General features: G+C 47.2%; 1 long non-coding RNA gene across 4 annotated transcripts in view; it reads right to left on the reverse strand.

Moving 5' to 3' along the window:
- LOC128891509 (uncharacterized) overlaps window positions 1-22,350 on the reverse strand; it is a 152,391-nt gene that overhangs the window by 110,270 nt on the left and 19,771 nt on the right. For all 4 annotated transcript variants that reach the window (XR_008460847.1, XR_008460845.1, XR_008460844.1 and 1 more), the window contains exon 3: window positions 14,950-15,094. This is a non-coding gene — a long non-coding RNA (uncharacterized LOC128891509). The remainder of the gene's footprint in view (window positions 1-14,949; window positions 15,095-22,350) is intronic.

The raw sequence follows: 22,350 nt of genomic DNA on the forward strand, positions 1-22,350 counted from the left end.
TCTCTCTCTCTCTCTCTCTCTCTCTCTCTCTCTCTCTCTCTCTCTCTGCCCCCTGCCGTCCCTTTCGTCGGGCAAAAAAGAAAAAACGATGGGCCTCGGTTTGAATTATCGTCGTCGCGACTGTCGGTAACCGCGTCGTCTGCCGGTGGAGCCGACGACGCTGCATTCCGACACGTGTCCCAAACATGTCGTTCGTCGCGGCATGGCCGTCGAGGCCCCGTGTGCGGATCGTTCGATGCACCCGATGCAACGCCGCGTATCGGTTATCGATGCATCTTGCACGATGTTCCGGTCGACTTCAAACAAATCGATCTTACCGTTCGAGCCGATAGCGGCCCCGTCTTCCGAGATACCGTGGTCGCAGCTATTAGGTCGCCGGTGCTCGGGTCTGCGTACGATCCCGAATAAACGACGTGGAAACGAAAGAGAAAGGAAATGAGTTCGATTATTTGTACCGTAATTAACCCTCTGAGTGCCAGAGGAAACTTTCATACATATCGGAGAAATTCCGGACAATTTTAAGCAAAGGTGGATGATTGTAAACAAAAATAGACATTTCTCTCGTACTCATAAATTTCTTTATTAATACAAAAAGTAAAAATAAAACATTACATGTTTAACGTAAAGTAAATTTGTATGAAGAAAATATTTCACAAAACCTTGAACTTGAATTTTATTTGTAAATAAACATAATTCACTGTCTGTAAAAATGAGTCTTTGATTGAAAATTAATTTCTCAAGGAGTTATAGCACTTACAGCTTCGAGCAGCGATATATCTCTCTCGGCACTCAAAGGGTTAAACGATACATTGATCGTTGACGCTTGGCACGGTTCTCTTGCGAATGATTCGTTATTTGAGCTTATTTGGTGAACGGAATCGTTAAGCGAATGAACGCAAATGAAATATAAAAAACAAAAGCATGAGAGAGCGTATCAAATGGAAGAGGTCTGTGTATCGTAAAATTGAGAGACGCGGGGGTCCAATTTTCATCGGGGACCAGCGACGGGCGACGTTTCCTGTGGGAAGGGAACGATGACAGGGACGCGAATCGCCAGCTGTCGGACGAGCCCGCGCAATTTTTATACCGCAGCAAAATGGAAATGCCATCGGGCATTTCGCGCACCCCGTATCAAGTACAAGGGAACCCTTGTATCGTTTCAGCGGGGGAAGAACGACGGAGGTGAGAAGGGACGAACGGAACCCTTCTCGAGAAGAATTCCGGCGAACGAGGAACTTGGCTACCGCGGAAAAAATGTCGTCGAGGAATCCACGTCGTCCCGTAGCTGAGCTTTTCCGTTCGATCGCGGCGGTTTTTGTACTTTTTCGCGTGCGCGAAACAGGTGACGGTGTTAATTTTTCGATCTTACGTTAGAGAGGATTTGTTGGTTAATTCGAAGAACAAGGTCCGAAGTCGACGCTAGGAACGGGGTCTAGCAAAGTTGAATTCGCTCGCGTCCGAAACGCGATAATGCATTCGTCCGCTAATTAAAGTGCATGATAAGAGAAAATTGCGGCGGAATTGGACGCGTCACCGGACGATTTCGCATGTTTTTCTTGTTATCGTGAATTTTTCCACTCTTCAAAATATTTCCCTTCTCACGATAACGGACTCGCCGTATTCGACTGTCGGTATTTGGCGTTAACGCGGACACGACGAAAACACGTTTTCGACGTGGCTCGAACGACCCGGGGATTCGATGAAAAGTATCTCGATATCTCGGTCCGAATCGAAAACTTTTCCCAAGAGGGTAACCTGCGTCCTGTTCGCATACATTGTACGTTATCTATCTCCACCGTGTGTAAATTGTACATTTCCAACAGACGTTTACTTTAATTAATTAAGAAAGTTTGTAATATTCTTTGGAAGAATCCTCGATGATTATCTACAACGTCTGTGCGTACAATTTTGATCCCCGTTAGATAGCAACATAGATTTGCATCTAGATAGGAGCAGATGTTTCTACGTATAAGGGTTTCGTACCCGTAGTTTTTCCTTGCAAGTTTACCCTGTTTACCACGCTCGTTTTACCATGTTTTTGTCTTTGTTTATCCAAAGCTGAACATCTCGTCGCTGGTTTAACTCGGAACGCTCTACCCTACGCGCAACTTTTGGTCGAATCGGACGATTCGGTCGCGTCACGTGTGTCTGGTATTTTTTCACGGCTAGACGCGATCGATCGGCTCAAAAACAACGATATCGCGGGCTTTATCGCGCTCTTACGAAAAGCTGAACGACACGATTTTTCCCGACGGCTGTCACGCGTGCCCGTGTTCGCAAGGCTCGTCGCCTTCCGCGAAAAAAGAAGAAAATAATCGACGTGTCGACTGTGCCGATAACGCGGCCCTCGCAAACAAACTCGTTCAAGGCCAGGGTTCGAGAGTGCTTCAAATATTTTTCGCGACTCGCGTAACCCTGAGAACCGCGAACGAGTAGAATCGACAGAGCGAGAGAGCGAGCCGATAAATTGACGGCTACCACCGTACGATTCGTTTCCAAATCTCCAATCGAATTTTACGTAACAGCCAAATTTAGTTTTGCACACGATCGAAGATAAAAGCGGATTAATGTTTTCCTATACTATTTAAATTAAACGTTTAGAGAGAGAGAGAAAGAGAGAGAGAGTAGAGAATTTATTTGCTCTGGCGGGATGCTCTCTCGGGATTTGCACCCACACAATCGACGGATTTTCGCGAGCGCGCAATAGACATTTTCAGATAGCATAATTATTTTGATAAGGCTTATCGTGAATGAGCGAGCGGTCCTCCCGCGTCATGCAACACCGCAGCCAGATAAAGCTTGTTTTCAACAAACTAATCTTTTTCCTTCTGCTGGTGCGAGAAAAATCCCTATCTCGCCACGGCTTTCGAGTCTTTGGTGGCTCTCTCGCGTTCCCACGTCTCCGATCGCCGTCAATTTCGACGCGATAAGCGTTCTTTTTTTCTTTCCCTGCAAACGATTCGTTCGACTCCCAAAGGCGACCGTTTCCCAGATATTCTCGTCTCGCATTACCGCACGCCGATTAACATTCGCTCGAATAAAGAGGTTATTTATAGCGGCGAATAAAAAAGGTGATTTCGACATACGCTGGAAGGTTGACCAACGCTGAACGTCGCGAGGCAATCGCGTCGCAGGTGCGGAGGGAATGTACGCTTGTCGCGTAGAGCCGCGATAATTGCGACTCCGAAAGGGGTAATTCTGGAAGGGACGGGGCCGCGGAAGCGAATATTTTTCAAATGCCGAATGTTTACGCAGGGTAGAAACGTAGCAGAAAACGACGGTAGCCGATTCGTGTTTTCTCAATCTTTAATCTCCCGGCGCGTAGTTGTTTTCACAAATTACGTCGATTACAATATAATTTCTATAGAAGACGGAACGAGTGAGACTTTAACGGAATCATCGTGGAATGGAAGTGAGAAATTGCGCGGGCCGCGAGAATAAACGAACGCACGTCCGCGTACGCGTAAAGCGCCACGCATACGTAACTCGCTGACTCGGGCAACATCTCATTTGCCGGCAGTTCAAGACTTTCTCATTGCGGGGTACTTTTATTAGCGGACTTCCGTCTCGTTTCTTCTTTCCGTGTTCTTGCTCCGCTCGCTGTTTCGTTTGCCGTTTCCTCGCGCATCCGCCGATAGAACCATCCGCTATCTGGGATCTAAGTTGGCCGATCCGCCGAAGGGTCGAGGCGGACACCACGCGAACGTTACGCGTTAATTACCACCGGTACCGGAATGGTCCCTTTAACCCGTGAGTACAGCGAAGGGATCCTAGAGATCCACCGTATAACTCGTCCCATTATCTCGAGAAAATGGGGAAAGCGCGCGAGACGGAGTTCTATGGAACGATGACGAAGGGTTTGTTGGTCCCACGTCGAATCGCTTCGAATATCTCAACTTGAGGACGTAGGGGAGGTCTATTCGCTTCGTAGGATATAACCAAGACATAATAACTGCTGTTACTTTTAAATCTCGACGGTTCTCGTGATCCATAGCGTGCAAACTACTGGTGGGATTCGATTAGAATATATACACGTCGAATTGAGTAACCTCCTCCTTTTCGACGTCGGTTAAAAATACTGAAATATAAGTGGAGGAGTCTGAGCGAAAAGTAAGGCACGGAGATTCGAATCCACGATCCTCGGATCCATAGTCTACCGCTTTCCTTACGCGACCAATTCCGCACCCTACGATTCGTGTTTTCGTTTGTCTCCTTATTCTTGGGATGGGGAGCACGAACCTACGCTTGTTCCATTACTTTGTAATACGTACCTAAAATGAGCCGTTCATTGAATAAATCGATTAGCTTCATAAAATAAAAGGTTGAGAAATCCGACGAAACAATGCACATTATTTTTTAATATTCCCTTTATAATATAAATTCAAATAAATATTGAAAAAAGTTCTTTCCTATTCGGGAAAGTTATTACAAATATAAAATGTTGCGAGTATACCGAGTGCTTTGGCACATAAATTTAAGATTTTTCAAAAAGTGTAGTTAATCGATTCGTGCAACGGATACCACTATCTCGTCATTGTTCGCGACTCGCGCATCGTTTCGAATATTTTAAAGCTACGTTAGAATTTGTTACGAACCCGCTCGGGTTTACGTAAGGTAACGGGTCAGTTACGAGCGGAAGCGTTCGTTACAATTTGCGTAATTTATCTCGTCTACGCCGTTCGCGAGAGCAACGGGGAAAAAAATGCTATCGGAATTAATTTAATTAACGGACGCGTCTCTGGAGATCCATCCCCGGGACACGGGAAGAGGAAGCGGTGCTTTCAGCGAAACGCGAGAGACGCGCGGAGACTGAGCAATTTTCGCCAAGATTTCACCGTTGCCCGAGAGAAACAAACGGCTTATCTGGCAAGCGAGCGAGGGCCCCGTCTTTAAAGGCGAATCCGGAGAGGAGACTGTGCCGCGTCGGCGAAACGCGTCCGCGTTTTAATTGAAACTTCAAAAACAATGCAGCGACGAATTTCCTGTTCCCGTCCGCGGCCAAACGCTGCGCCCTGGGATACCCGGAATCCCCCAATAATTTCGTCCATCCCGGCAAGCCCCGGAGAAGGATTAAGGCGAGCGACGGAGACAACGCGGAGGGTCGGTGGCATTATTAAATCGCCAAAGACGATCTTTCCGGCTCGAAGAATGAAAGGATGTTATTCCAAAAGACATCGTTGGCCAATTGCTACGAAATTCGGAGGATGTTACGAAGAATGTGGAAGGACGTCGAATATAAAATGTTACCTTCGGGAATGCACTCGTTTACAATATACAGATACTTTAGAGGAAGCTGCTCGTTCACTGCGATCGTTTGCTTCGGACATGTCATCGTATTGCTTTACAAATTTGTTTGAATTGAAAGAAATCTATTGTTTTGGAGCAGGGGTTGGCCCCCCCCCCCACCCTTCAGATCGAATAAATAGTAACGCACGCATCACGATACGACTCGAACTGTCTCACATTTTCCTAAGCATCGCTTTTCCAACGGAAAAAACATAACTCCAATATATATATATACATATATAAGAACATATATCCAATTTTATGCCCACCAAGTTCCATCTCGGTTAGAATGAAAAAGCCTACGTCTAGGCACGGAAAATGAGCGTTTCCGAACGTTGGTTGGTATCCCGTTTCGTTTAAGAGATTATTTGGAATACGATACGCGTGTATCTGAGATAACGAAGTAACGATAACAAAATAAAATAACGTCCGAGGCTGAGCACGCGCGCGGACAGGGCTCGCAGTTAATTAGTTAAAAAATTGACCGAGTTAATTAAATTTTCGTGCGCCGGTGCGCTGATAATCCACGCCTTCGAAACAAATAATCCCGGACCGCGGCGTCGGCGGGTAACGTCGACGCGTGCGCGCGGCAACGAGCGAACGTCGAGCTTTATCTAATTACCCGAGAGCGAGTCTAGCAGTTTCTCCTCTTTCTCTCGTCCTTCTATTTTTTTCTTCCTTTTTTTTTTTCATTTCCCGTACTTGTAACATATTGTACCGAGGGGGCAGTTCGCCCGAGGACGTAATAAATTCCTCTCTCGGCGTCGCTTTTCCTAGCTCGCGGCCTCCGTCTCTCCGCAAGCCTGTGTCTTCCCTTTGGACGCTTCATCGGCCACTCTTGCGATGCCCCCGTCCGTCCCCTGGTTCCCCTAGATGCGCCACGGCGTCTCATTCGAGGCCGTAAACGGAGGAAAAGCGAGGAAGAAGACGCGAAATATGAAAGAGGGACGTCGGAGGGAAAGAGGGAAGAGAGAGAGAGAGAGAGAGAGAGAGAGAGAGAGAAAGAGAGAGAGAGAGAGAGAGCAGGGTCGCCCTGCCGCGTAATTGAAACGTCCTGTACACGCCTATAAGGCAGAAGGAAGCCCGTTGCAGTTCATCAGTCATTCCGGGAGTACACGGCAGTCATCGCGGATGCATTTGCAACCCCACAGAGCGCGAAATGACGTGGATGGCAGGGGGTGATGGCCGCGGGAGCGGGAGAGGAGCTCGCCCCAGCGGTCTGGGGGTGTGTTCGCCCCGGTTCGCGAAGGGAGGCCAGGAGAGCGGAAAGGGAGTGGATAAGAGAAATGTACGCGCATATATTCGCGTATACGGTTCGTATACGTACTCGTGGGGTAGGTCGTGATTGCTCGACGATACAAAGGATGGACAGAACCCCCCTGGGCACCCTTCCCTATTACGCTCGCGAAACTCCTCCGGTGGGACGAGGAGCTCGCCTTCCGGAACCCTCCCGTAAGACAAAGACGCCCGATCCGTTGGGAAATCGAACTAGCCCGAAGAACGCGGTCAAAAATCACTTTCCTCCGTCCTTTTCGTCGAATCGTCCATTTCGATGGGCCAACGATTAAAAAATATATAGCCTCTTTCATAATGCAGTCTTTCTCCTTTCTGGATCTCTAGTGGATCTCCTTTGTTCTGCATTTATTATCTTGCCGTGCTTTACCTCATTTTTCTATACTTCCCTATTTTACTTTTGATCCAACCAGACTACATATACTTTTAATGTTTTCAATGTTTTGAAAAAATTACATCCCCGTGTCGGTAACAGTGTAATAAACAACAGAGACACAAATTTACCCGTAAAAAAAGTCGATTTACTCATACTGGATCGATCTAAAGACCTGGGTAACGTCAGTGAGACTTTACCAAAGAAAGGGTTGAGAAATAAAAGGGAGAACGTATGAAAAGCATTCGTAATTTTTCTATCATCCCTGCTTTCCATATATACCAACAGACTCTCGATGAAAAATTCTCCAGCTCGGCAAGCAACGGTTTCGCACACCTGCCGGCGCGGTTAAGCTTGCCCTTGGACGAGGTAGAATTATTCGTGCACGCTCGCGCATTAATTGGACGATGCACCGAGCGAGCGGTAACGGTCGATCATCGGCATCCTCGGTTTCGCCGTGTCCTGCCGTTTCCAGAGCACCGAGGATACGTCGAAGCGAACACTTTCCTACGCGCGGTTCGGATGATCGGTTCGGATGATCGGCGCCGCGACGATCGAGCGACGTTTCTAGCGAATCCGCGATCGAGACGCGGTAGAAATCTATCAAATTCTCGGTGCGACATCGGAAAACGATGCGAAACCAGTTTGGTCGGTTCGAATGACCGGGTTGGACGGGGTCCAATCGGGAGGCAGAAGCAGCCGCGGTAAGGCGATCACCGGAGGGAGAAAAAGAAAGGAGCCGAAGCGAGGGCTTCGAATAAGCAGAAGGAACTGACCTACCGTCGGGCTCGATGCCACCGCTCTAATGCTCCCCTATAATTTGTTACAGCGAGCACGCGTTTCGTCCTTTTCAGATAATTATTATAAATCTGCTCCGAAGGAACGCCGGGCTGTCTTGCGTCTTCCGTCCAGGAAGCGGGACGTCGCAGCCTATCATTGCTCTAATCGACGACCAACTCGGCTGCAAAAGGAACGCGACGAGTCTGCTCGAATCGAGAACTTCGATATCATCCGCGACGCCGACTCCTCTCGTTGGCGCCATCCAACATTTCCATATCGCGAAAGTGAACGGTAAACGGAGGTCCTCGCGAATTGGAGACTCTACTTGGGAAAATTTAGCTCGACGGGACTGCTGGATTTTTGGAGAAAAAGAACCGTCATAATTTGAAAGTTTCATTTTCTATGATTGGAGATCTATCCGATCAATAGTGAGCGAAACAACTGAGTTCGGCAGAATTATCGTCGCGCAGAAGACGAATGTCGGGGAATTCCCACAAAGGGGAACTGTGTGGAAAGAACGACTCGGTACATTTTTCAGCCGTCGTAGAAACGTAAACTCGAGTAGACCGCGTCACTCGTACCTTTTTTTTTGTAAAATGAAAGTATATATAATATTTTCTTAAATATATTACCTGAGTGGAAGACTTATTCAGCGAAGTATTCAACAGGGTCCTGACCTAGACCTATGAAAGTCTAGACGTATCCATCAGCACGCTGCGATTACGTACGCGTAATTAGAATGACGCGACAACTCAACGTTCGAAGCTTTCACGGATGACATCGGAGGTTCTTGAAAAGTCGCTATTTTTATGGCAGGTGGAAACAGGCTTTTGAGCGGGCTCCGGTTGGACTTTGTCTCAGGATCGAGCAGCCAAAGACGGATACGCGGACGCAGAGCGTGCGTGTAAACGGGTTTGAAATCATTGAGAACGGCGGCCTGGGCCGGTCGTCGGCCGACAAAAAGTAGGAGCTCACGCACGGGCTGTTCGTCGGCCGTGATGAGAAGACTGCCGATAGAAATAAACGAGGAGAGAACAGGATCGTGGAAAGACCGAAGCGAGAGAGCCGACCCGTCGTCCCGACCGCCACAGATCTCGGCCGTCCGCGTGAAAAATTTTGTCGGCGCGGGACACGCAGTATCGCATGAGGAACACCCATTTTCTACACGAACTGCCTCTCTCCTCGACGGAGATCCCATTTTTCCACCGGCGAACCTCCTGCCGAATCGGACAAATTATTTGTCTTCGAGATAAAATTACCACGGATGCTTCAAGATTCGGTAAACAAAATCGACGAGCGTCCAATTGGCGCGATCGGAATTTGTGGTCACCCTAATAATAATTTGGGGATCCAGCTGTCATCGTCGCGGACATCCTTCGAAGCTACCCGTGGACTTTCGAGCCGTCGATTGGAAAACGTGCGCGATGCTGGTTAATTCTCGGAAAAAGGAAAGAAAACGGTCCGAGGGGGGAGATTCGTTCCTGTCGTGAGAACACGACGACGTCCGTTAATGGCGGCATTATAAACCGTTCCTCGCGTGCATCGGTAAAGAGGTTGAACGCGAGAAGGAGAACGATGCAGAGAGAGGGGGGCGCCCGATCAGCGGAGATGCATGCGAAAAAAGGTGAAATTACGTAAACATCTTGCAAACGACGATTACCACACACTGGGACTAGCTCGGCGTTCACCTCTGTTCGTAGCGCCTGAAAGAGACCGCCGTGACTCTAGCTGCATGTGCACACAACCGCGCTGCAGCCTCCTAAGCGATGTACCTCGTTTCGCGACCTCTCGATCCGCGTACCTCTTTTGGATCCGTCGTATCGATCGCGCGTCGCGTATTTGTCTACCCGAAACTTCTTACTCGGCATCGTTCTTCTCGAGATCTTCGCCTCTCTATCGACGTTTACTGCCAGAACGAGTCGGATACTATTTAGTCGTGCGACTACAAAGCAAGACATTGCGCTTTTCGATATATACGACGATTTATTGGACGGGCACGATGGCGACGAGAACGCGATTGGTTAACCCCGCGGGGAGGGCTTTACGACACTCTTTTCGCCCATTCACAGGGCCATCGCTGTATCGAAGCGTTTCCGCCGTGTTTACTTTTGTAGCACTTTCTTCGTCGTGATTTAATACTCCTGGGGGACATTGTCCCAGAGCACACGATAAACGAATATCGTATTTATCCGTACGTATGTCTGTTCGTGATCTCCAAGACGTCGGGTGGGTCGTTAAAACGGATCGGCTATCGCGGAAATTGGACCAATCGTTGCGAAAAACGTAGCTAGTACGCAGCGAGGTCGATAGAGTAGTTTGCATGCAATAAATATTAATGCGCCGCGCTCGGCCGCGCAAATATTTGCGATCGACAAGCGCGTTGGGACGACGATAATTGGTCTAATGAATGCGCGGCGAAATTCCATCTCGAGGAAGCCCGGAGGAAGTGAGGAGGGACGCGGAAGGTCGAAGATGACGAGACTTTTTGTCATTCGCCAGGGACCTTGTCTGCGAGGCACGCATATTCATCGGCGCGGAAGTGATTCGATCGATGATTTCCTCCTTGGCAAAAAACGCATAACAATATCCTCGAATCGACACAAGTACAAGTTTACGAGCGTCTCGAATGGCTGGGTACCAATTGCGTCGACGATTGATCAACGCTACCGACGATCGAACATCGACGAAATATGTATTTCGTTATATACAGTCAATCCCATAAATATATAATATAAATATATATAAATATATATAGCATACATAGCATATATACATGTATACATGTATAAGCTTATTCATACACATATTTATAATGAAAAATTAATATATATATCTACATATTTATACAAATATATACTTGGAAACATCAAACCTATTTAATTTAACCAAATATCTTCAATAGGCATAGAGGCTGCGAATATTTATGAGACTGTGACTGTAAATCAAGCTTTTCAGTCCAATTTTGTTCTACAAATCCAGTGATAATGATTATTTTGTGATTTAAATTTTGGTTTTGAGTTCCTTGCGTAATGTCAATTTTAATTATCGCTCGGTTGTGTAACTTAAACTTGTATTCTATTCAAAGAGCTACACGTATGTAATTATAATAAAAACTTGGTCTCTGGCGACGAGCGAAGAAAGCGAGATCCGCCATTAGGAGTGGCCATTTCACGTCGCCCATTTTCTCTAAATCTCTATTCCGTGCGCGAGTGGTTTTTTCGGGAGGACCGCCGGAGCCGGATCCGTTTAGAAAGGGGCCTGGGTTCGGTGGCTCGCCGCGATTGGCCGCCTAAATCCACGGCCATATTTAGTCGCCCGGGCCCCTCCTGGTTAGAAGGGTTTGACGTCATCCGAGTCAGGTATTCGAAGGCCACGCGTCGCGAAGCGCCGCGAACGACGCGTCACGCGGATTGATTTTCCCAGCAAAAACGTTAATTAATCGCTACCGATCCCATCGGACGAAAAAACGACCCGCGGATCGCGTACTGCGCACTGTCCACAAAAAGGCACTCGTTGCCTCTAGCCTCTGGCACTCCGAAGCCGAGCAACAGCTACGAGACATTTCGTTCGTTTGCGAAATAATTCTACGCCGATGGAACGTCGGTTAAATTTGTGGCTCTGATTTGGGATGCCAAGAGTTTTCTATATGACCCGTTCACTGGACAAATCTTAAATTCAAGTGTCAAAGCACTTGGTATTGTCGTAACTTTTTACATTTATAATAACTTTCCTGAATAATAAAGATTAACACCAGTAAACGACGACATTTATTTTGGTCGTTGATAAATAAATAGTTTATTTCAGAGGCCATTTTGATCGCGTTTCTCAACTGTTTGTGCAACGAACGGCTCGTATATATATTCTCTGTTGAGTGGAGAAACGAATAGCTAAAAATATTAAAAGAGTTTAATTCGCGTCGACTTCAGCGCACCGCTTATGGGTGTTACATCCCATTCACTGTTTTCTAGAAGCGGTCCGATCGAGTTCAACCTGTTCCGAGAAAGAAAAAAAAAACTCTACCCGTGTTTCGCATATTGATAACTCGGATCTTTTTTCGTGCAATCTTTCAAGGTATCGATACCAGAATCGATCGTATACGCAATATAGTCACGTAGGTTACGTAATATAGTCTCTGTAGGAAATTGGGTTGCGACTACGCGAAGCGTTATCGCGATTACGAATCGAGGCGGTCGAAGGAATTCGAGAATTCCTTGGTGAAAAGCGCCTCGGCGCGAGATCGATGGGAGATCGATTCGAGAAATTCGTTTGGTCGAGGCATCGCGATACTCGTTCGAGAGGAAGGCCTACTTCTCAGCCAAGTTTCGAACCGCGAGGATCGGTACCAAACGGCGCGGCGGTTTGGTAAGATTCGCTACCTACAAACCTACTTCCTATCCGTCTCCAGTCGCCACCTACTATGGCCGTCGCGACCTTCGACATCGCGGAAGTGCACGTAATCGACAGGATCGTGTTTGCTCACCGATCCATACGAGACAGATATTAAATCCGGCTACCTCCTGTTTCGAAACGAAACTTTTTTTTCCCGGGTACCCTCTAATCGCGTATCTAATCGCGAACCGATATCTACGGCCATCCATTTAACTTTCGATAACGAACGATCGGCCGGCCGAGAATGTAAAACTATTGTTTGAAATCGCGGAAAATGCAACGATATCTAGGCGTCGATGTCACGCGCGTAAATCTGCGATTCGTGGAAACGATCGAGCGGATAAAAACTCATCGAAGGATCTTATCAGGCACGTTTCACCGTAATAGGCGAAAACTACAACTGAATTAATCGAGTGTCGGTTATCGATCGAGGGGACACAAGGACAAATTGTAACAGCGATATAACGAATGTTAAGAAAGCACTGCTAGCGATAGGTACGCGTATAAAGATTACTTTTTCTCATTTACTTACTAGCTCGTGCACTAGTCGAAGATCATCTTTCACATGAGCCGTTCGTTGCACAAATCGATCAACTCCGTAAAACAAAAAATTGAGAAATGCGATCGAAATGGCTTCTGAAATAAATTATTTATTATTCAATGGTCAAAAAAATTGGTTCGTTTAATGGTGTTAATCTTTATTATTCGGGAAAGTTATTATAAATATAAAAAGGTACGACTATACCAAGTGCTTTGACGTTTTACAATTTTTCAAAAAGGAAGTTAATCGATTCGTGCAGTGAACGGATCATAAAATGCAATGAAAACTTGTGAATCTTTTTGCAACAATACTACCCGTCTTAAGTTATCTTCCCAAGTATCAAAAGGGGTTGTTATATTTATAGATGTTGGAAAGTTCGATTGGATATTTCAGAAAAAACAGAACTTTGTGCCGGTTCCGTATCGATCGCTTCCCGGAGCTCTTACAGAATCGGCTTTTGTTTTCCAGCGTTGCAACGCATTCTTTTCTGACGCGCGCAAATTAAAGAAACCGTGTACGCATTACGGGCCTCTACCTCGTCAATAAATAAATCGATAAATAAATCACTCGATTTCGATACAACGCACCGACGTCCGAAATAGAACACGCTCTCCCCAATCGAAACGGCACATCCCGAAAGCCAAACGCGCAAAGTTCAACCGCTCTTACCTCGCGAACGGCGCCGGCGTCACGGTTCGCGAAACAGCCAGGGACATTTTTTGGTTTTCGCCGCATCGATCTGTGCCGAACGAACGACCCACATTTTTGTTAACACCCTGTATATATACGGTTGCAATGAGCAATTATTCCTAGTGGTGACTCGCCGGTGGGTAAGAAATTGTGCAGCTTACTTTCAAACGTGGCCGGTGGCTTCAAGGTTCTTAAAACCATTGGTAATGCATTCCAATCGGTCGCTCGAAAGATAGAGAGAGGTTCCGAGAGACGGATTTAGCATTAGAATCTACAAGGACAACGCGCAGGATAGTTGGTCGCCGAGCTGAATCCAGAGAAACGACGTACCGCCGAGAGAAATACCTTCGCGAGACAAATAAGATTTTATAAAAAGATACCACCGCCTAGAAAATACGTGAGCGTGTGCGTGTGTGTCTGCAACGGGCAACCGTGTCTCGTTAGAATTCAACGCTCGCGTTCCCGTAATACGATGAATAATTCCTACTGGCGGAAATTAATTTCCTATTTTTCTTCTTCGTTCGACGCTCGTACGCGCTCGCCGTTTTCGCGAATCCAGCCCCGTGGCGCGGTGCCGCCTCTAAGACCAGGGCGCGAAACGTATTCGAAGTTGGCGAAATTACGATTGAAACGAACCTAACGAATTATTCAACGGCCGTGGACAGTGTTTTTTCGCACGATAAGTCACGCATTTCTCGCAGCCACGTCCCGGTCGATTATATTCCGTTTCGCGAGTCGGAAGGAAAAACCTGCTTCGAACACAATGATCCAGCTGCGAGACACTGAGATTTTCACGTGCCGATGAACAGTTTATCCGTTTCAGAGAACGGGAATGTCCCATTAGCGCGACAGGCTGCAGTCAGAAATGCCAGGAGGCAAACGGAGTCGAATATTTTATCATACGAAAACTGGAGCAGGTTTTAACCCTCTGGTACCTGCCGACCACTCGAGATGCTTTCATAACATTCTATTGCCACGAATGTTAAACTTGGATCGACTTCGAAAGTGTCAATCTCTCTTTAATTTGAGATTTGAAAATCAGGTCACCCTTACCACTTCGACAATCACTTTGTCGATACTTCGAGTTCCAATGAAATTAAACTTAAACAAACGGTGTTGCTGGTTGATTTACTGCGTTAAATCTAGTGACCATCAAGAGTCACCTCACGAGCGCAAAGGGTTAACTCACTTACGTCAAGTACCGAGAGAACAATACCGCGAAGAAACGATTGTTTTCGGGGAAAGTTCGGTCCTCGATCGTATCGTCGGGGCCGATCGATGTTTCTATACGATCGGTTGGTCGCCCGATATCGTAAACAGTCGGTAAATCGAACGAATGCGCTCGGCAGGTGCAAAGGCCACTCGTATCCGTATCCAGTTTGCGCGCTCACGGCAGCGTGTAACGATCTGCAACGTATATCGTAGCAATCGCATTATTCGCTGGCTTGTTATTCGCGACGATCGTACTCTAAGCACGTCGGACGCAGCTCGCCTAATTCGCGCCGCGCCGCGAAACGGACGATGATCGCGATTACGATTCATTATCCGCGACGAGTATTGTCTGACAGGGAAGTAATAACAGTACCTTTGTTCTTACCACTTATTGTGAAATTGTAACCAGCCGACGACGACGCACGCACGAACAAAAAGGCGCAACGATTGTTGCTCGTTCACCGAACGATGCCAGCTCGACGACGATGTCTTCTTGTCCGATCCTCCTCGGCTGAGATACCAGAATCCTGCTGAAACCAACAGACGGAGAATTTTCGTTATCGTTGTTACTATTAAAGGGGTAGTGTATGTTAAACCGATTTATTATTGCGACCAAGCATTTTATTGGTTCGTCTGGAATGTCTATGCCGACTTTTGGTAGGTGGTGTAGGTCTGAATGTATCGGAATGGTTGAAGACAAATAACACGTGTACACATCCCTTGACGCTTAAATGCCCTGAGTTTCAAATTTGATTCCGGACTTTTAAATCGAATTGTAATTGGTTTTTAATATTTGGCTGTATGTATATCACCATGGCATAATGTTCTTTTGAACAAAAGTTACAAAAATACATTGGTATTTTTTTAAATTAAAATTGGAAAATCAGGCTTTTAAGAGTTAAATGGTGGACAGGTTGTGGAACAAAATGGTTCCTATGTAATTCAATAAATGTATGTCAAACTTCAAATGTGTCCTTGAATTTTTCTTAAAAATTGCCACGAACTTTCTGGACAACGCGATACTCTAAGTATACGTGAAAGTGTGCAAATTCGTGTTCTCGAATTTCAAATTTTCTGCATCTTCTCGCTAGATTTACTTCGCGAAAATTGTCCCGGTTTTCTGGAGGTCAGGGTAATAGTTACGCGCCTTAAAGGTTGCGAGGCGTTGTTAGTGTTGCGTATCGTGATTGGTGGTTATTTACGCGAGTCATCTTATGAAATAAATAAACGGAAAAGGGGCCTTGGTTTGGAGCGGAGAATGCGATCCGTCCAAGCGCGAATGTCTGCTTGGAAGACGAGATCGTCCGCGTCGCTGCGGTTTTCGGTCATTTTTATCGGTCAACCGGACACGGTGATCGATGAACGCGATCGATCTTTGCTTCGCTTATAAGAGACGTGGATATTGGCCGCAGAGCCTTTCAGCGATCGAAAGAGGCCTGCGTCGCCTGACTTTCAGGGGTCTTCGACAATTTGAATAAACGCATATCTAAGCAACTTACGATTCATTGGCATTTTTTTGTTACATCGCGACTCTCATTCGTAGAAAAAGGTACAGAATCAGACTGTACATACCTTCGCGTATCTTGTATTTCATTAAAGTGACTAACTATATCGATCTAGCCACTGAGAAATCTTCCAACACTTTTTACAGAGATCGTTAATACTACGTGTTTAACAATATCCGTATATCAATTACGTATCAAATATCTTTGATGCGAGGAACATATATTCTGTATGTAGTACAACGTGTCTTATAAGTAGTACATACATTCGCATATTATACGTACCGGGGAAACTGGTTCGGAGTGCGCAAAAGTATTGGACGTTGTAGATTCAAAAACGGTATTTGGCAGAGACGATATCGTGTACAAACTTTTTCTGTTTCTGAATTTATCCCGATGTTTTCCTTCGTCGTCGACATTACAGTCGGTGTAAGAAGTATTCGTACAGCAACCCAGTAAAAATAAATGTTTCCTGCACGAATACTTATTGTGAGTGTACATTTCTTTCGTCGATCGACTCACGACGAAATGAGAAAATTCACGCGCCTGTCAATTGCAATCGCGTCGATCTCCCTGTGGTTGTCACGAGTGATAAAAAAAAAAATATCGGCCAGTGGGCTAGGAAATGTGACTGACCGCTTTCAATTCGTGGAAAAAGAAACTCGTCCCATCGAAGCCGTGGAAGCGCACGTGCTTGATCCGGCGGGCGGTCTCGGAACGTCGTTGTCGCGCGACCGAGCATGCTTCGACGACGAGACTTTTACGATAAGCAAACTGTTAATGTTAAATACGTTGTACCTCGGCGAACCGTTAAATTCTATTGCGCAAGGTGTTACACTTCTCCGTCGACCACGCTGTTTAACCTTCGCGTAGAGCTCTCCGCATTTTGCGTCGCTTCTGTTTTTGTTCGACGCTGACCGTTACCTGCGTAAACAAATGCAAACGTAACACCTCCTATTTACACGACGGAGAATAGTTATGGTGCGCTTACGTGTTCCGAACGACGCGTAGAAGTGGGCAAGATATGGGAATAAAAATTCCAAGTACCGAATACGAGTAACCCTGCGTCGAATAAAGGTAAATATACGATCCATGAAAGCGAATATTCATTTCAAGGAAATTCATTCGTAGTAGCCGTCCTCCACGGTGCTAAACGCTATTATTCAAAGAGTAGCGAGTAATAGTTGCGCGCGGAGAGGTTTACCCCTGAATGAATGGGATCCGCCTTGAATTCAGAGGCGAACTCTCCGCGAGCGACTATTAATAGTAAACCATTTTCGCTCGCGTAGAAAACTCGGGAATCGATTCTTTTCGATGGCTCGAGGTGGCGTATCCGGGAGTGTATTAAAAACAAACGTTAAAACGAATCGTAGCCACCCGAAAAATGACTAGAACTGTTCTTTACGGACTTCGAGACGGCATCAAAGCCGAAAGAGAACGAAAAGTGCAGGTCTGGGTGGGGGTTCTGGATTGGTCGGTGGCATCGAGCATCGATTCTCGAGAGGTCGATCGTGATTGGTTTCTGGCAGTGGACAGCGATAGAGCAGCAAGTAGTGCGGGAAGCGCAGTCGGTTTCTAAACCGGTCGTCGCAAAAACCTGGCTTGGCCTTCGGGGCGGCCATTTTAGAACGTTCTAACATTTGACGGTCGCGAAGGCCTCGCCGGGCTGCCTAATAAGCGGCCGTTAATCTATTATTCATTACGAACGGAGGAGAGATACCTCGAGCGACATGCAAATCGAGCGTGCACTGCGACGCGCGCGCACTGCTTAACTGCGACTCGCATCTCGTCGAACGCTAACACGAACACGCAACGGCAGGCCTCGGTTAGGTCAGCATCAGGAAATCGGCTTGGACAACGCCTCAGGCGCGAATTCGGCCATCTCGAGAGCAATTTCGTCGACGCTCGATTTACGAGAGCGCGTCGAATCGCGCGCGAGTTGCAGCCTTTGATCGGCTTCTCTGCCTACGAAATGCTCACGGCAATTGGAACGCGCGTTATATGCAGGTATCTTCTCAGGGTCTAAGACGAAACGTCGGAGCGTGAAAGTTATTCGAATAATTGTTGCTTTAAAGTGATTTTCAAACGTTAAATAAATGATGCTTATCTTTGACACTTTAATTAGGCTGAGATATTGTACGTCGATTCGTTGCAAAACCACGAAGATACGCTCGTGGTAGTTATTTTTCACGTATTCGGAAAGTAAAAGGCACTCGCATGAAGGAGAGCAAAGAACGTTCCGTATCAACGTTTCCATTGAAGACGGTATTGAGGCGAGGAGCCTTTCGAGCTGTCGCGATTAAATCAAACGTTGCTCTCGAGATGCACTCGAGCCGCGCGAAGGGCACCCTTCGTGTATTTTCAGAGGACGCGTAAACGGGACTTTATCGCCTGGTCAAGATGAAACTGTTTGCCGCGTCGCCCTTAAGGCGAAACTCGGCTGCTCGTACTAGTCGAGATAAAGTTTTAAAAAATCGCATCGGTATGCGATTTTCAGTGCCAAAAAAACGCAATATAAATCTTGGTTCCGTTTTATCGCAACTGGCGAGATCTCGGCGATTTTACCATGAATCGGAGTCGCGAGTATCTTTCGGGCAGGATTATTCGGTGGACGGGCGTTCGCTCGGTTCTTAATGACTTCGTGGAATGACCCCGCCCACGAACCGCGGTTCGCGAGCAAGGAACGGAAAACGCTGATTCGCAATTACGCGTACGGTACGCGTTTAAACCGGCCGCGAGCGTGTACGCGCTGGTTCCCGTGGATGGTTGTCCGTTTTTAATCGAAACGTCCGCGAGAAAAAACCGAGCCCAATGATACGACGGATCGCCTCTCTTCCTCCGTTGGCGTTTCGAAAATATCAAAAGGCTACCAATTATCAAGACGGGGAGACCGTCGAATGGCATTCGACGAGACGAAGTTCAACGGTTGTTCCAATCGAGGAGGCATAACGAGCGATCGCGAATTCGAGCAAAAAATTGTATCAATATCCGAGACATTAGAGCGCGAGGATGATAATAACCGAGTATCGATTCATAGGCGAGCGGCGTCGTTTTAGCCTTAATGGGCATCCTGGCCGGCGGATCGTTTCGACATACGAGTGATTTGCAACGGTGGAATAATAATGCATATAGGAAACCGGTTTTGTTTTCGATTACGTCGCGGCGATATCGGGCGCAAGGATTCGAACGATCGATAAGTACACGGTGGCGGAAGGAAAGGATAAGAAGAAGAAGAAGAAGAAGGAGCGTCTATGTACCTCGAAGGGCGACAGCGAGAGGAGGGAAGGGGAGGGGAGGGGAGGAGAAGGGTGGGGAGGGAGGGGAGAGCAGAAGGAGATCCATCGCGAAAAACGATCGGCAGATGAGGAAACCTTAGGGCCTGGTTTTTACTCGAGCCAACCGGTCGACGGTGGAACGGTTTTCGCGGAATCGCGATAAACGGCGCCGCCGACGCCGCCGCCTGAAATATCCGATTTAATTGCGCCGAGATTGCGAAAGGAAACAAAGATCGGCAGCATCGGTCGCGCTTAATTGCCTCGGACGGTATTCTTCGGCGGTAGTGAACCCACTTCTGTCTCCTGGAGTCGCGAAAACGAGAGCGTTCTCGGCGGCCTGCTAACCTGCCAGGAAAGGATGAAAACGGTGGAACGCGAAACGCGCTTGCGAACGATATCCGTGTTCATCGAGGCTTTCTTAAGCGCTGCTCGATGCCCAGCTGCGATCCCCTCGTTACATATTTATCGTACGCGCCGAGGCAAGGACGTTCCGGCAGCGACGGTCTCCTCGGTTAGACAAAAACTTTTTCTTCCTATGTTCGATTATAAATTCGTACGCGCTGATACGATTGATAAAGTTCAACGTAGTCGACGCGCCTCGGAACCAACTGTACTCGCGCAAGAAGACCCATGGTTGTCATAACAGTACTCGCCGCGTTACAACAACGGCTTGAAAAATCAAGCGTCGGTGTAATGCATACGCCAAGGTTAGTTCTCTCGCGCATTACCATAAGCATCGTGTTATTCAATTTATACGGAAATACCGTTGGATGATTTCAACGAGACTTCGTTGCTAATCGAGTTTCGAGAACGCCCGTCTTCGTAGGCACTCGACGGACGGAATCGTAGCATCGAATGGGAAAGAGTGCATATTCTCTCTATCCACGAGGAATTGTCGCGATATGCTCCAATGTATAAAGCAATCCTCGACGAGGACTAGTCTCGGTCGACGCGAGTCGCATGCATCGCTCCGCGAATCTATAATAAACGGATGCGATCCACGCCGATTCGAATCCTCGAGAGGGAATCCAAGGAGGACAGGTCGTTGCAGAGAACCCGTTAAAATTTCATGACCACCTCGCGCCTGAGAGTCGTAAAAAAAAAAATTGAATCCATCGATCTCGCGCAGCCGTTCCTTCCACCTGCGTCGACGCTTTCCGCTACGATACGCGTTCGACGCTTCTCGTTCCGCTTCTCCTTTTATCTGCCATCGACCAGTATTCTTCGTCCGAAATGCTCGTTTTTTTGGTACTCGGTTTACAGAGATATCTTTAAATCGATCTAAAATTCCAATTATTATTTAACGAACGGCTTTAGTCGGATAAGAATTTCCGCAGAGCACAGCTAGAAGTTAGCAGAGAGTCGGAGACGCTGGGACCGCGGCAAAAGGTAACGCCAAGCTCTCGACAGGAAGTCGACGAGGCGCAGCAAGCGATCCGAGACAAAGAGCAGAGGGCCAAGCAACCAGTACACGCAGCACCGAGAGAAGTTGCACGAACGGCGGCGTGTGTACTTGCCAACAACGACCACTACCACCGTCCCCGTGTCCAGGTACGAACAGAGCCAGTCAGTCGCAGTATTTGGGACAAGGTCAGAAGGTTCTGCGCTCCCCGGCTTCAAGACACCGAGAGCTGCTCTGCGCAGAGAGCTGCACACTGCACTTTCACTTCGCCTCTCCTGCCGCGTGCATTCGCAAATTGGAACTTCGCGGACGATACTCCGGCTTCTCCGTTCCAACCTCCAACTTTTGCTGTTTGAGCTTTTCTATTATTCATGCCGTTTCCCGACTCCTGGACTCGCTGCAATTTCGAAGCTTTTACTTTCTCAGCTTTTATTAACAGGGGAAGCGCAATCGCTATAAAGATTTGCACCCATGATTTCTCGCATTTATCAGAATATTGCGAGCGATGCACAGAAAAAAAACCATTGAAGGGACATTGAACCGATTTGAAATTAGTGTTGGAAACCGTTTGCGCTCGTTGTTTTACTTACTCCACTATCTTTGCTTTACCTAGATCCACGGTCGCATGCAACTACAATAGTGTAGTTTCAAAGTGGTTTGAAACTGATCAGTTGCACTTGCGTGCGATCGGCCTTATTCGTTTCAATGAAGTTTGAAAATTCTTCGAAGAAGAGCTCGAACTAGAGTCGAAACGGATATCGCTTGAATAAATTCGTTCGAGTCTTCGTCCAGCCTCGTTTCGGCTAACGTGACAAATCGCGTCGTCTAGGTGGTCTAGAATTTTTCTCGAGCGTTCAGAGCAGCGCAGACGAGAGAGCACAAAAGTTTCGTCGACGATTTGTTAACGGGGCCGTTCGCAGTTATTTGTAAACGACGGATAACGTAAGCGGTGGCACGCATTCGCATGTAAATTTGCACGCGATACACCGCAAAGGCCGGGCAACGACACTTGGACGAGACAAGTCACCGCGGCGCGTGTTCGGTGTAATTTTTTACTCCGAAAATTCGATATCGCGCGCTAGCGTGCGTCGCAACGAGCAAAATCAATTAACCGCAGCGGAGCGAACCGGATAGTCTGTCAGAAATATCAACCGATATGCCGGTTGCCCGTCAAAAACTACGAAAACTCGGCTGCGTTGTCCCGAAAAACGCGAACCGACAGTTTCATTACTGGGGTAGAAAGGTAACCGTAGCATCGGTGCGCGAATCGATGCGAAATCAAACGAATGCAAAGTTTTCACTCGTTGCGAACGTATTCGTTGTACAACGATAAGAAGATAAATTTTGGATTTGGTAATAGTAACAATATCGAGGAGAAAAGACGACACCGCATCGGAAGATTCTCCCGTCATAATTAAAACGCGTCATCGTTCCACGAACAACCATAACTGTCGCATACACGCGTTCGCGTTCGTCGTCGGAGGAATACAGAATGTATTTTTACGCGCGAACGACGTCGTCTGGTTACTGCATCGCTTTCGTAATATCGCGGACCGTAAGTGCGCGTTCGTTTGCAACTTAACGGCTCGTTGCAGCGCGCCATCGTG

Source organism: Hylaeus anthracinus, unplaced genomic scaffold (genome assembly GCF_026225885.1).
Source record: "Hylaeus anthracinus isolate JK02 unplaced genomic scaffold, UHH_iyHylAnth1.0_haploid 0, whole genome shotgun sequence".
Classification (NCBI taxonomy): Eukaryota; Metazoa; Arthropoda; class Insecta; order Hymenoptera; family Colletidae; genus Hylaeus; species Hylaeus anthracinus.